Here is a 15,976-nt window from a genome sequence, read left to right on the forward strand (position 1 = left end):
CTACGTATCTGCGCCTGTAGTCATGGCAACGCGAGGGCCGCGCGACTTGACTGACTCACGCGGCGCGCCAGACCATTGAGCATATACTGACGTCCTGTTATCGCCGCAGGGCTATATCGCGCATCCCGGTGCGAGGGTACAGTTTTATCTCACCTTTATTCTCGCTTCCCTCCCTCCTTCCCTCGCCTTCTCCCCCACCGCAGCGGTGACGATATGGCTACACCGGTTGCGTTTCGCGAAGTGCACGCGCCCTGCTGGGCTCGTTTCCAACGTCGACTGCACTGGGTGCCTGTGGCTTGTGTCTGTGACCGAGTGTGTGTTGTTCCGGGAAGCGTGGACAATTGAGTCGCAGCAGTTGTTTTTGTGCCGTTTCATTGAACCTGTGTCGTCTTGCCTGTAAGACAACTGACCAGCGGCACTACTTGGATCTTCACAGCGCCGCATTCGCTACTTTCGGCCGAGGTCGTCACCTCCTCCTGCGGTAAGGTGAGTGGAAGTTTGGTTTCGCGGCTATATGACTACTTATTCTGCTTTACACTTACCCAGGTGTACCCGTATAGGTGCGTTGTGCGATAGCAGGAAGTTAGGTGTATTAAACGATCCGCGTGATAGTTACGCACGCGGTCAGCTCGAATGAAAGTGTACACGTCTTGTCGTCAATGTTGCGGTTATTTCCTACTGTTTCTAAGGTCGCATTCTCGCAGTTAGGGAAGATTCACTCGCAGCAGTGCTCGCATTATCCGTGTGTTGCGAGCACCTTGACCACGCACCCGAATTACGCAACAAGAAAACAACTGGTGAAGACGACCGCGAATTGCGATGACACATTCAAGCACAACGCACTGCAGTTACGAAAATTACAATCAGTGCAAACACACCGCGGATGACGCTCTAAAGGCGGGCGCTCGCCGGCGTAAACAGTCGCACTTGCGTCGAATGGGATAGCGTCGGATCTCAGCGCGTAGCTTAGAATAGCAGCAGCGCGTGTTTTGCGCCGTTCGACTCTGCGTCGTACGGTTTGAATTTACACGGCTGTCGTCGCGATCGAAGGCTATTGCCGGTTGCGGTGACATCACGATCGAGTTGGGCGTTCGTTGAGGCGCAGCTTGCAGCAAGGGGAAGTTGAATGCCCCGTCTCGATGCACGCGCCCGCATACTTTTATACGAGAGCAGCAACCTCCGTCGCCGTTGCGCATAGGAATGCGATCCGCCTGGTAGCAGTGTGCAGCTATTATTACGCAGTATGGAATAGAAAATACGCAAGCATGCATGCGCCAGACGAGTACGAAAACATGTTGGTAAAGTTTCATGTAACTGAAACATATACTATGCTTTATTCCAAACGCGCATTCCGAAGGTACTGAGCTTTTTTTTCCCGAATGCATATAATTATACAAAACACGCCGGGGGCAAGCTTGTGTCTGCCGTGTTTACCAAGCGCTTGTGTGGTCTGCAAGCCGCTATTTGGTTGTGGATCAGTCAGTGCCAGTGGAAAAAGTGCACATGTAGAAAGCGTATTACTTACTTATTGAGGGCGAATTGGGTTTTGTGCTTGGTCGAGAGGGCCGCGGGTGCCTGCGCAATCACTCGGATATGTTTTACGCCTTTTGAGTCTGTCGTGCAGACGTGTTCGTCGTTAAGTGAGTCACCAAACGTTCCGCCGGCGCTAGAGGTCGCGATTTGTCATAACTATAGCGCATGTCTGCGTGACAATAACAACTTCGTAAATGTCTGCTTCACGCTGTGGTTGATGTGGGTGTTTCGGGGCTGAGTATGGGCTCACACCTTCTGCAGAGTCGTTGATGTATATGTGCGTGTGTGTGCGCGTGCGTGTGTGCGACAGGTCGTGAGATAACACCACCGCAAAAGTTTTCCTACGGAACGAGCACATTTTCTTATACCCTTGGAACTTGTATTAGCAATAACAATAATCTTATATCAGCCTCGAAAAATACAGACATGGCAGCTGCAAGAAAAGCTGCCATAAAAAGCTTGTCTAGGCGCTGTGGCCTATAGGCCACAGCCCCTAAGTACAAAGCAGCAGCGAAAGGCCATCCAAAGCAATTGATCACACACATGGCGGCTTCGTGTTTAAATAAAAAATAACACAATAGGAAAAACAGAAGACAAAACAATATCTTAACCGCACTTGTGTATGCACAAACCTAATTACTTCATCAGATGCGTCATCACATATATTCAAGACCATCGCCAAAAACCATGCGTTAAATTACCGCAGGAATGACAAGAATAATGATAACAATATAAATATAACAAGGAAACATCCTATATGAAGCTTAGCCATACCTAAAGATATGGTACATTCTTATACCTTATTTGTACACGGAACGATTTCTCGTTTATTACAAGTAAACAAGTTGAAGTTGGCACATTCGTACGCGTTAAGAAGGGAACAAAGTGTATGTTGAAGGCGCTGTTTCCTCGTATTGATGCGGGCTGTTCGCACTAACCAGTTTTCAGGGTGCCTGAAAGGGTAACTCTTTTTATTTTATTGCAAGGTTGGGAGATGCCGATTATGATTTATATTACTTTTTGATTTCTATTTTAAGGCAAACCCTGAACCGATACTGATACAAATCAAAGATTTTGATTATGCCGGCTGCAAGAAAAAACCGTTTGATGTTTGTTCCATAGGTTGTATTAAAGAAATTACAAAGAAACGTTTTCTGCAAAATATAATTTTTTTGTAAACAGGGCGGTATTCCAGTGCCCCATACCAGCTAGAAATAGTTAATGTGAGAGTAAAATAATGAATTGTATAGAAGCAGTTTAATTGGCATAGGAAGGATATATATAATGCAGCCCATCGCGCCAGATATTCTATTTAATTACTTGACAACTTGGTCCACATGAGCTGCCCATGGCATAGTTGAAGAAAATACTACCCTGAAACATTTATACTGGCCAACTATTTCAATTTGTTCTGGGTTAAATATTACACTATTGTGTGGACAAACCGGTTCATTTCCCGGTCGGAAAATTACTCCTTTTGTATTTTTTTCATTAACACGCATATGATTAGATCGTGACTATTTTCGCAGCGAAATCATCTTCGTATTACACAATTGTACCAGTTCATGAATGTCATTTCGGAAAAAAGAATGATTGTATCATCTGCATATATTATGAATCTGCCATTTGGGCTGAAGATGTTGAAAAGTAGTGGCCCTGCTGTACTGCCTTGCGGGACACAAGAATAAATTGGTTTATTTCTGAGTATACGCATTATGTATGTCGACCGTTTGTTTCCTTTTACACGAGTAAGATATTATTAGTTCTGCAGCCTGTCCTCGGATTCCGTAGTACCATAGCTCCTCTAGAAGTATCTCATGGGTAATAAGTTCAAACGTTTTAGAAAAGTCGACAAATATTGGAATCACAAAAGCTCTGTTTTCAAATTGTGACAGAATATATTGTTTTTGTTCTAAAAGGGCTAGTTCATTAAATTGGTTTTTCAGGAATACGAAATGACGTGGTGTGAGCAAACTGTAGTTACCTATAAATTCAGTAATTCTAGAGTGCGAAATTTTCTCTAGTGCTTTGCACAAGACAGACAGTATGGACATCGGTCTATAATTGCCTAAATTATTTATATCTCCCTTTTTAAATGAAACAGTTACTTTTGTAGCAGAGAATAAGGACGTAGGTCTATAACTGCCTAAATCCTTTTCATCTCCCTTTTTAAGTACCACAGTTACTTTTGTAATCTGCATTATTTCTGGAAATACCGATGTAGCTAAACAAACTTTAAAGATGTGTGCGATCGTTGACGCTATGATAACTGCAACATATTTTACAGGCTTTGCCTGAATGTCGTCAATATCTCGACATCTGCTATGTTTTAGGCTGAGTATAACAATTGATATTGCTTCCGTTGTCACAAAATCTAGAAATATTGGGATATTATCATGAAAGTTTATGTACTCATATGTTTCCAACAACGATCCATCTGTTTTTATTTTTGTAAAGTAATAATTGGAAGTATCTGCCAGCTAAGTTCCCATTCGCTCATTAGCATCAATATTTATATTGCGCTCATGGCTACATGACTGGTTTCGATGTAGCAATGAGTTTAGACGGGTCCAAATCACATCATGGCGGCCATTCTTTGTGTCTAGATACGTGGAGTAGTATTCCGTTCCAGCTGATCGCAGTTCCTTTGTTAACCGATTTCGAAACTGTTTAAGTAAACGCAGATCCTCAGCCGCACGTGTCATTAGGAACCTTTAGTATAGTTTGATTTCATGCTTAATTCTCTTCCGCAATTCATGTGCGATGCACGGTTTGCGACGTTTTGTAGATGGTTCACGTGTTTTAGAGGTAAAGTAGGAGTGGTGTAACTGTTTAAAGAAATCAATCTGACATCTGTATCGTGGTGCGCCGCAGCCGAAACATGACCAGAGCCTCCAAGCAAGGGGAGCAGACGTGAACCCCGCTTATTTAACAGCCGCGTGTATATACATCAAGGTAGAGAGAGTGTATGTTCCCTCACCTCCACGTTGCATGCGTGACACAGATATCGGTCACGTCACATGTTCCGTAGGTGCGGATCCCGCGCTGCGCCAGATACGATACAGAGATAAGACACAGCATCGCTGATACGTTGGCATGCAATACCTTCCGGCTGTTTTAGTGTTTGGGTTGGCGCATCCATGCGCAAGGGCACTGGAAGACGGTCGCTGAGAGGACGTAATGAGGCACCAGTCTCGATTTTAGGATGGGGGAAATTAGTAATGAACATATCTCGAGTAGACCGACTCACAGTTGTTATTCTAGTAGGGAGCTCGAGCACATTCATAAAGCCATTCGAAGCCAATACCATGTTAAATTCTCTAGTAAAATGATTATTACTGCTTATATCGATATTGAAATCACCTCCAGGAATAAGCGTGTGACCACCGTCCGCTACACAACAAAAAAGTGTTCATAGAATTGAAAAAAAAGCTGCATTTCCGCTTGGTGGGCGGCAACAGACAGTGTAAATAAATTTAACCAACACTCAATGACATTATCCCATAATTTGGTGTAATGCATGCACTGTTTTGAGTGACTGGTTGAGAGAGAGAAGTTTAATGATACGAAATGGAGGGAGGTCGGCCTGAGGTATATTCCTCTAGGCAGCTACTCTGCGGTGGGGGAAGGGGAAGAGGGAAAGAAAGAGGGAAGAAAGAGGTGCATGATGGGTGACGATGACGAGAGAAGGATGTAAAACATATGGCAAGCAATTTGACATGCTCAAAGCCTACAGTCCAGGCCGTGACTGGTTGATTGCGGATTGGAAATGTGGACACCAAGCCAGAGTTGTTGCAGCTACCCCCCTCCCATATATATATATATATATATATATATATATATATATATATATATATATATATATATATATATATATATATACACAATTGGCGCAGTGAAACATTTCAATTTCAGCTAATTGGCAGTTCGTAGCTTAACTCTGGCTGGGCAGTCAATTGCAATCACAAGGAATCGTACATAATAAAGTAAATAAATAAATTAAAATAGATTATATATGTACCACAGACCTCACAGTAAAACGCGAGGACTGTGGCAAAGCGTCTTCTGGTTTTGACTGACACTTCACACGTGATCTCATTAAACAAACGAATAAAAACGAAAATAAAAATTTCGCACACTTTGCGCCACATGTACGAAAAATAGCACACGAAAAATAAGCAGCAATATCAACGTCAAACACGCGTAAACTCAACATCACACTTGAATAGCCTACAAAAAAGAACCAACTATAGTATCAGGAAATAAAAAAATTTGTATACGTTGTATCAGGGGACGCTGCCGCTGTGAATGTCGTAAAACATCTTTTGCGTGCTGCAGAGGGGCATATGGGCACTAGGGGTACAGAAAGGGCGTATCTAAACAGACACGTTACATTTATTCACACGTTAGACAGCTGACAAGCCCAACCTACGCTACAGCTCGTGGGGGTACGTGTTACGGTCTAACTTTGCAATGCGCATGAAGTAGTGTGCCGAAACCAGAAATTGCTGTACGCCGGTAAGCTTCAGCAACGAGAACCGCCGCTTACAACAAAGTCTGCAATGGTTTAGTAGCTGATATTGTTTTTAGTCGTCAGTGGTTGGTCAGTGAAGTTGGGACGCACGTAATACAATGTTTTCTCCTTCGCCGTGCGCCTTCGACGCTCTCACTATATATTTTGGTAGGCCAGGGTCGTCGGTGACGACCCAGCCATGAGCATGAACTTCAGTGTACAACCTGCAAATTGTTTATTTTACAATAAGACAAACTCGCAGTAACAACGCGTCACTATACAACGATCAGCTAATCAGCTTATAACGCCTGCCCCCGCCTATACCGCGGCTTCGTTCCCTTTATGCAGGAACCTTCCGCGTCAACCATGGCGGTGAAGTATAGGAAAAAAAGGAAAGTGGTCTGCAGATGTCAAAGCGGAAAATAGTGTAATTCAGAAATATTTCGATGAAAAAGAAGAGAGAAAAAAAAAAGCTCTCGAGCCGAGGACCTAGCAGTCATGAGAGCAATGCTCTTGCGCAGCTTCGCAGAACACGAACGGAGAGCGGTTATATAGGGGGAGTATTTATTTGCCGAGACCACGTGTGCACAGTCACTTCCGGTTTGCGCACGTGACGTCATGCGTGCGGCATTGCTCTTTTGCCATCGTGCTCGGTCGTTATTAGTAGTGGGCCCCGTTTGCTTTACAGAGGGTGTTTTTGGCACCATAAGACAGAGTGAAGGATTCGAGTGGTTGGTAAAGCATGGCTTATAGTTTTGATTAACGGCTCGAGAACAATAGGGGGGACGTGTTTGATCGCGTTCTGCGCATGGCTGTTGTGCTCCTGTGTAAATGTATATAGAACGATGTCTTCCGAAAAAGAAATTAAATTGTCGGTCGCTCCGCTCTCTGCTCCTGCTTCGGTTTCCCCTGTTGCTCTTGCCCTGTTAATCGTAACTGCGCTAAGTACGCCACCTATAGAAGCGCCACTAACGGTCGCCTAGCGGGCGCTTTGGAAACGCTCGGCAGCAGTACGTAGCCGACGACAACCACTGGCAGCAACGGTGGATAAAATTCGCGGCTGCGATTTCTCCTTTGTTCGGCTGCCGGCCTACTGCTTCTGCGGTTACAGCTTTGGGAAAGACGCGGGCCTCTACGAGGGTGGGCACGTGCGTTACCGGAGTTCGGGACAGCCCAGCCCCCAAATGCGTGCCAGATGTGTCCCGCAGAACAGCGTATAACAAATCCTAGTTGCGAATTGGAGCTTGCGTTACTTAACGTAGCCAGGCAATCTCTCGATCGTGTGTGTGTTTTTTTTTTTCAATTCTACCCTTGCCGCATTGCTGTTTCGGTGCCTCAATTATAAGCGGACATATTTTGAAAGACTCCGCATGGTACGTGCGATGCCGGCAGACATTGCAATGATCTTGCCGTCAATGAATACACGTGACTTGGCCGAATAACCGCCATGAAAATCACCGCATGAAGTGCAATCGGGAAATTGCTATTTCAAATGCGTACCATCGCCAACGAGGTCCCAAAAAGCACGAGTGAATGAATGCAAGCGCGAGTTAGCGTGGCAGCGCCGATGCAATACCGCTGCCTATATCCCCGAACTGCGCTTAGTATCAATGTTCTTTTCACATTTTGAAGTCACCTTATTGACCTTCCTGGAAATGTACGAAGCTAAAGTCTAACCAACTGCTGTTTTTCCCCCTAATGTTGCTGAAAAGAGAGTCAACAAGCAATTTGTTTAGCAGCGCCGGCCGAGGTAGGTGGGCGCTGGCTGCAAGGGCGGGTTTTGTCCCTTGGGGCGTAGACGTCGCACATCTACGCCGCAAAAGTTATTAGCATAAAATAAAGTGTTCAGAAAATGCGTGCGAAAATGGCAATCAGCAGCGAAACAAACGAAGCTCTCTACGTTGTGAGTTTGCTGGGACCGCAGCAAGCTTTAATGACTTCACAAACATGATTCGAATTTTTCAGTGAAACTGGAACAGCAATACCGTGCGAAGCAGCTAGAGAAATTGTCGCTCTGATCTACCTTCTTTCTAAAACGTTTTCCGTGAAATGAATAACGCTGTAAAAAAAAAGCACTCGCCTGTAATCAGTCTGAAAAACACACGGCGTGCGTTCACCCTACTACAAACGAGGCGACGCGCAAACATCGGGCTTAAATTATATATCAACAACAATTCTGCGTCACATAACTAGCAACAGTTCAACATTCGCGAAGCGACGCACAAAATATATATTAAAAAAAACGCGAACTGCTGAACAGCTGGTGTGACGATTTACCGGGTTGCATAAAACCAATCAAATGAGTGCTTGCTAGCCGCGGCAGCTTTAGCACACAGTCCAACGCACTCCTGCAGCCGTGCGCCCCAGCTGTAGAGCAACACGGTAAGCGGCACTCTGAACTCAAGTGAAATGTATTTGACCCGCATGCTGTAGGGCATATAAAGCGAACCAACACATCGGTACGTTGCGATGAAATCCGTCGCTTGCCCGTGTAAACATCCTCGGGAGGCAACAAACACCGAGATGCTCATTCAACTCACTAACCATCAATAGCAGTAAAACTAAAGCCGTGTTATTTCAATAAAAAATTAAAACGCCATAATTAACGGCGACCTCATTATAGGTACTTCTGTAATTGAACTTGCTCCCTGCGCCAAGCAAGCAAGGGAACAAGAAGGCTGCCGCCAAAGGGCGGCCATTCGTTGCTGCCGTCGCTGCCGTGAGGTCTCGCGTGGAGTGGGTAGAACCGCGTCGCGGGGGCGCTGACGTTGGTGTTTCAGCACCCCACCACACAGCTGTTTTGTTTTTTCCGCGTGCCTTGCAGCTTCGTCCACCACACACACACGGTGTTGCTTATTTCCCTCTAAAAACGCGAGTCAAACAGAGCCGCGTGAGCAGCGACGCGAAAATTTACGGCGGACAGCTGGCTGAATCCCGAGCGAACTTAACGAAGCCGCCACCGGTGGCGCGTCCATCGGTGCGTTCTATTCGTATAACGCGGGAGACACACAGTATGATTCGGCGTCCGATCCGACGTGCGCCGCTGCATGCTGTGGCATTCTAGTATTGCCTGCGTATGCTCCCATATAAAGCGACACTACGGTATGCGGCATACGATGATTCGGGGCACACGGCACGTGCATCCGAACGAGCGAGTGGCGCGTAAGCTCCGCCCAGATCCAGCGCCCCAGCTTGTACGCACGGATGACTTCATGACGTCAGAGCCTAGGCAAGAGCGAAATTTATGCAACAAACTGCACACGTGTAAACCTTATGACTCATTTGAGCGCCCAGTCTGAGTATTAAAAAACACGCTTGTATGACACACGGTGCTCTCTGTCGGACAAACATACTCCGGGGCTACGCTTCTCAGAACTCTGCAGCAAGTGAGGTTAAATTTAGCTCTAATAACGTCATGCGTCGCGCGAATACGGCGCCATCTGTTCACATGATCGACGGATGGCGTCTTTCCTCTGCCACATACATTTAACAGGAAATAGCATACGATATTTTTGTTACGCGAGGTTCTTGCAAGCGGCCCTTCAGACCGGATTGATAGACGTTTCACATCAAAACAATTTCGCAGAGTTTTGCAATAGCAGTCGAAAATTTTCATACAACGACAAAAGCCAAACAGATGCGTAAACACAAAATCGCAATTGAGCAACCTACACAAGACAGCTAGAATATCGGCAAAATAAGAAAATAAGCCGTGTCAATTCTCGTTATTTCTTCGTCTACTCATTTGCGCGCTATGTAAAGTTTCGGATTACACAGCACCAATTTTGCATTGCGAGCGCTTCATTGAATATGCGTTACGTAGATCCAGCGCACATCTATCAATCTATGTGAAATGAAACTTTCGTGTAACGGTGAGTGAAATGCTATAAATTTGCCCGTTTAACTCTCGCGTCCTCGGCGTAAAGGAAACCGGCGTGGGCATGTGCTCTCGCTCATCCATACGGCGGAGAGAGAGAGAGAGAGAGAGAGATAAATGGAAGAGAGGAAAGGCCGGAAGATTAACCAGACTCATGTCCGGTTTGCTAACCTGCACTGGCAGAAGGGTTATAGTGACGAAGAGAGAGAGAAAAAGGAGATAGAGAGCACAGTGTCAGACAGGCGGCGGTAGCCTAAAGAGCCAGTTGACGTTCGCGCGCCAGGAGCACAAATGCAACCGGGGCCGAAAAGTGCTCTTGAGGAAACTATTCTTCCTACATTTCAGTCTTGCGTACGAGTATTCCCATACGCTATGCAGGCCTGTCAGTAAAAAACATATCGAGTGGTACGTGATCACACTGTACTACAAGATACCGGGTGTACTGCGGGAACCTACGTAGATCAAACTCTTTCTGCGAATTTCTCTGAAGAACATCCTAGAATTAAATGTCATCTTTAGAGTCAATAAAGCAGCATTCGATATTGTCAGGTACATTACCAAGGCGACAGTTAATTGAAGGAATGAAAATATTTCAGTGTTAATCTACAACAAAAGAAAGTTTTGGCAGAAGATGTAACTAGCATTTTGCAAACTCTTGCAAGTTCAGCATGTCCTTGGCGATCTGGTGTATATTGATCGATAATACGGCGGCAGGAAGAACATCGATATTGAATATTTGTGAAGATTTCTCTTACTCAACTTTTCCTTCTATGTTCTTGTGACTCAAGGTGCTGCTTTGTATGAAGTCTTGTTTCAATGAGCCGCTTGTTGTCCTTTGTATGACCATCTGGTGATCATAAAGTTCTAAACATTTCCCGTACATACGCCGTTTCATTCATTGTAATAAATACCATGTAAAAGAGACAAAAAAAAATTTATCGCCTAATGGTTAGAGTGTTGGGCTGCTCTGCTGGGGAACTGAAGTTCAAGCCTATTGTCGGGTTCGTAGTTAAATTCTTCTTTGTTTTATTAAGCTATTCGACAAGGCAGTAGTACCACCAGGGAGTCACGCTCAGGAAAGTCTGGGACAGTTGACAAAGAAACTTTTATACAAAACCGAAGTCAGTACTTCTCTGCGTTTCATTCTATTTTCTGAACTCCTAATGGGAAGTAGCATAATCTGTCTTAATATCCCCTCTATGTCTTACTAACTTTCCTTCATCCTTTTTCCCCCGTATAATAATTTGCGGTCGCAAAACGGAATCTGGGAATTGAACAAAAGCAGGCAAATCAGGGAAGCAACGACGAAAGAGAAGTACAAGTTGCAGCGTTACAAGTAATGAACCGAAAAAGAGAGTTGTGGACGCCACATAATTTTATGCTTCGCCTCTCCTCTTGATATCTTGCTCTGGAAGGGTGAGTTCCTTTTAGTCATTATAAGTAATGTGAGTTGATTTCGAGCCCAACCGAAATCGGCCCTGCCTGTGTTCTGTAGCGAACGATAATTTCGGCGCTACCATTTTATATTGCGGCGCTAATTTTGGTATTACTACTTTTATGCAATGAACTTAATGTGTGCCTACGTCATCGCCAAAACATCTAAGACAAGTGCATGAAGTCGAGTAGCAAGAAGCTTTTGTTTTTGTTTGGTGCGCAGCGTTGCAGCAAAGCTTGCAAGAGCGATGTCACGTGCAGGACAGGGCTTGCCGAGATGTGCCAACAGGGTATCCTCTATTTATGCGAGCATCGACACATGGCCAGAACATTTGAGATATAGTGTGTTTCTCGAACATGACAGTTTGTGTCAGGCGCAAATAAAGGTGCTAACGTCTCCTATTGATTGTTTACTAAAACAAAACTAAATCATGCCCTCGTAGACGGCGGCCGGTAGAAACAAGCTTTACATGAGCGAGTCTAGGAAGCTAAGCGCGCTTACGGTGAAAGAAAACGCAGTGCAAACACAGTCTATGTCACTAAATGTCGTTTCACTGACGTTTGCGTGTACCACATTTAGTGCCATAACATTCTGTGCGGCTTCTCGCAAAACATGCTGCATGATTTCACCAGCAACGCTAAGTAGGAACGTAATTTCTTATAGGTATAGTCACTAATTATAACGTACGTTTGTGCGGTGTCCCCTGCGGCACCTCTTACCGAAGTGAATGTCCGGGTGGCCTGGCCTCTCACAGCTATAGAATAGGAACGCCGAACCTCGTTCAGGGTACGTGCATAATTTGAACTCTTCTCTTTCCCATCTCCCTTGCCGTATCCCTCCCCACACGCAGGGTAGCAGACTGGACCAACTCCATTTAACTTTCTTGCCTTTCCTTCTTTTCCTTTATCTGTGTTTGTTTGTTTGGTTGTTTTTCGTGCGCTCTTTAAAGTTTATGGCGATCATATTTCCATCAAAATTCATTTCTTTCTACCAATTCTTTTCTTTTTTTGAGCACGTCACACGGTGTCCCAATAATTTTTAATCAGTACAACGATTAGACTCATGCCCTTTCATAGAGACTGCCCATATAATTAAATTAAGTTTGACCGCCTCCGTGAAGCGCGCTCGAGGCAGCGTCACCGCTCTTGTGTGTATACCCGTCGAGAAAAGTAAAGTCAAACGCGTAAACAGGAAGGCCCAGCACGATGAAGCAATTGTCTAGGCTGGAAACGTTCCGCTCATCATCACCTGTCGACTCACTCTCTTTAGTAGCGTCGTTCCGGCCCCGTGCATTTCACGTACACAGGAAGCAATTGGCACGAATAAGTTCGGAACCGGCGGCTGTTAGCTTCTGCGTACAACATGGCGTCGCTCAACTCCACTATAGATCACTTGACTCTTAATGCCGAAGCCTGAAAGACAACACTTCCGACTCGCATTTCATTGTCGTGTTACTCTAACTGTTACCTTTTACTGGTTTACTTCGGTTTATCGATTATTGTGGTGAAGCCGTTGGGGGTGTCGTGCAACTGTGCAGAGCTGGTAGATTATATTCCTCATTATTTGATCAACAAGACGGTTTTTACAATGTACTGCCCAACTTGTCATACATTCTACACTGAGTCTGATACGTCAAAATTCTTGATTACACACAGGAAACATAACGCACACTTTATAGCAACATATCGGTAATGATGAAGAAATTTTTCAGTTGAGGATGGTTCAGCAAATCAATTACTGAGTAATTCATTGCTATGTGCTAATTAAGGTTTCACTCAAATAACATTTCATTGTATTTCTTCGTACAAATCAACTCTTCATGGCCTGAAACAAAGTTTACCAATTATTTTTAATATTCTTTGACGTGGATCTGTGTCCGCGGCCAATACAGGGTTACAAAGAACATATATTGCTCGCGCATCGACATCTTTGTAAAACGAGGGATAAGAACAATCGCTTTGTCTTGTTGCATTTTTCTGTATCAGTACAGGACATTGAATTGCGCAGATATGGTGACATTTTCTTCAGACTGGACGTGCTGTCACCAGACGAGCGAAAATTTCATAACTTTACAATACAACGGGGTAGGCTCCATTGAGGAAAAAGTAAAAAAGATCTCTGTGCCACAGAATGATGATCTGCTCAATTTTGCACTGAGTCAAAGTATACACAAAGTAAATAACTGTACAGTTGTTGTAGAGTTAGTCATGCCGCATTTCTTTGGAAGAAAATAGGTGTCTAGGCGAACCTTCCCTGACTTTGCTGCATGACCGTAGCTGCTGCTGCTGTCTCTCATGGGCAAATCCCCGCGCAGGTGTGTTCTGTGGCGACAGCTGCAGACTCACACCTTTCCGTCCCCTTTCCTCCTCCACCGCATTCATCCCGCCATTCACCTTTCTCCCTCTTGTGAATTCTGTGCCTCTTCGAAAGCAGACTTAAACCACATCATGTGGGGGTGCCCTAAGCACACCCTTCCCACTTTCCTCAACCAATTATTATCTAGTGAGGCGCAGTGGGAGGCTGCCTTGCACAGCTCGAGGCCCGATCTTCAGGAGGCCATCCTGGAGTGGGCTGAGATGATAAACGAGGCCTACTTCAAGTAGTTCCTCCCCCCACCCTCTATTCCAAAGCTCCTTTCCCTTTAAAGAGGGATAAAGTTTTTCATCATCATCATCATCATCATCATCATCATCATCATCATCATCGTCGTCGTCGTCATCATCACGCATGAGTCGACTCACTCAGGCTCAGAACGACCCGTCAGTCTAAGTCTCGGTGAGGAGGGTTTTGGTGAGTTGGAGTCCAGTGATCCTTAAGGAATATATATATATATATATATATATATATATATATATATATATATATATATATATGTGTGTGTGTGTGTGTGTGTGTGTGTGTGTGTGTGTGTGTGTGTGTGTGTGTGTGTGTGCTGAAAAACAGTTTGGTGCGCTTTGCGAAGCGATTCGGGCAAACGGTTCCTTGTTTAGGCTAAGCCATAAAAAAAAGGTTCTAATTCCTAAAACTGTGCAGAACTGTGTTTTGCGGCCGCTAACATTTTACAGATTATTATCTTATTTTTATTTTTTCCTTTTAGCTGTTTTTGGCTTCGCGTTGTTTATATTCAAGCCGTCGTGCGACAGCCTAATACGCACGCTCGCGCGAGCATACGCTGTTGGCGCACCTCTGGACCACTAAAACCGGCCGATAGCTGCACACGTTTCACGGCGTTGCATGCAAGCTCACGTATCTATCATGACACTCGAAAGACTCCGCGCAAATTTCAGTTCTGGCAAATTTCCACTCGGCAATGCATAATACAGAAACAAAAAAACGCTCTATGCACGAAACCGAGTATAGATCAAGCGCTGAGAAGCATGTTTACTTCCGGGTTCCCTGGTTCTTTTTTTTATTTTGTGTTTCTCATCCTTTTTCCTGTGGAGCGGGTGTACGAGATGACAAGGGAACGTGGCACTTTAATATTCTGAAACTGGTGCTAGTACGATCACGCTCGCTGCATACTGCAAAGGTGTGGTCGTTTGACTTCACGAAATTATGGACGCGAAACCCAGTTTATACTAGCGGCTCAGCTTGCAGACGTGCGACAAGAATGCGAAAGAACAAGAATGGAACACGGAGCGCGTCATCCAATCCTTGTCGCGACTGTCACCCGCACAAGCGCTGCTGCTGCCCGTGTTATCACAAATGCACAAGCATGCGCATAAAGTGTTTGCAGATGCCGTTTGCTTTTTTAACCCTCCATATGGTGCAGTATATTAAGAAAATAACTGAAAAGCTCGATTGCTGGCTCATTGAGCTATACTAAACCTGCAGTTGTAAGCCATTATGGGAAAAACAATTCGTCTGTTGCAGAAATTAGGGAAATTGGCATGTTACCATTTGCTAACATCGCATCGTATTGTAGTGCAAATCTATGCTCGTCAGTGCCACTATAGGCATGCGGTGAACGCGCACCGATGGCAGTTTGTGGCAAACCCTGGCATTCAACTATAAGAATTTATCAAGAAGGAATTCATGTTTGCTATGCAAGAATGCGTTTATCATTTTTCGATAAAAAAGAGGAACTTGAAAAGTTTCCTAAACTGTGTTCTATTCTGAGGAGGTTATACCTGGTTTATACACTAAGCAGTGGGGGTTTGCTAATATTTGATACCTTCGAATAACGAATAGAATTTTGCCCTATTGAATTCGGTCTCTAAAGTGTTCATTCCAGCACCTCCTCTAGGCATAAGCTACGTCTGCTTGTGCGTGCAGCAGACCTGCTATGCGTGTTTGCGTACTCAAGCTCTCTTAGCGCCCAGTATTGAAACTAACGGTTTACTGACCACGATTGGTCCGCCTGTCTTTACGAACCATCCTTGTTCCCAAGGGGCTCTGTCAGACCAGGTGCTGTTTTGTTTCCGTAAACATCGGGGAAATTTACCGAAAATGGCACGCGACAGCCGAGGAATTTAAGTCGTAGTTCGTCTACATCTTATCACCTTTGTGACCGTACAGAGGGGACAGTTGTTATAGTAATAGTAATAGTAGTAATAATCTTTCTCTCTTTCCACAGAATACAGAATGAGAGCGGACGCAAGGGTAAAAGCCGCATGCA

The 15,976-nt window shown here is 44.8% G+C and overlaps 1 protein-coding gene across 2 annotated transcripts in view; it reads left to right on the forward strand.

Annotated features, from left to right (window-relative positions):
- Positions 1–220: 220 nt before the first annotated feature.
- Positions 221–15,976, forward strand: part of LOC139048040 (sulfotransferase 1B1-like) — a 362,107-nt gene continuing 346,351 nt past the window's right edge. The window contains exon 1 of one of the 2 annotated variants that reach the window (XM_070522422.1): positions 221–486. The gene's annotated coding sequence lies outside the window, so the exon portion shown is untranslated. The remainder of the gene's footprint in view (positions 487–15,976) is intronic. The other variant, XM_070522423.1, reaches the window with a different exon arrangement.

Source organism: Dermacentor albipictus, chromosome 7, assembly GCF_038994185.2.
Source record: "Dermacentor albipictus isolate Rhodes 1998 colony chromosome 7, USDA_Dalb.pri_finalv2, whole genome shotgun sequence".
Taxonomy (NCBI): domain Eukaryota; kingdom Metazoa; phylum Arthropoda; class Arachnida; order Ixodida; family Ixodidae; genus Dermacentor; species Dermacentor albipictus.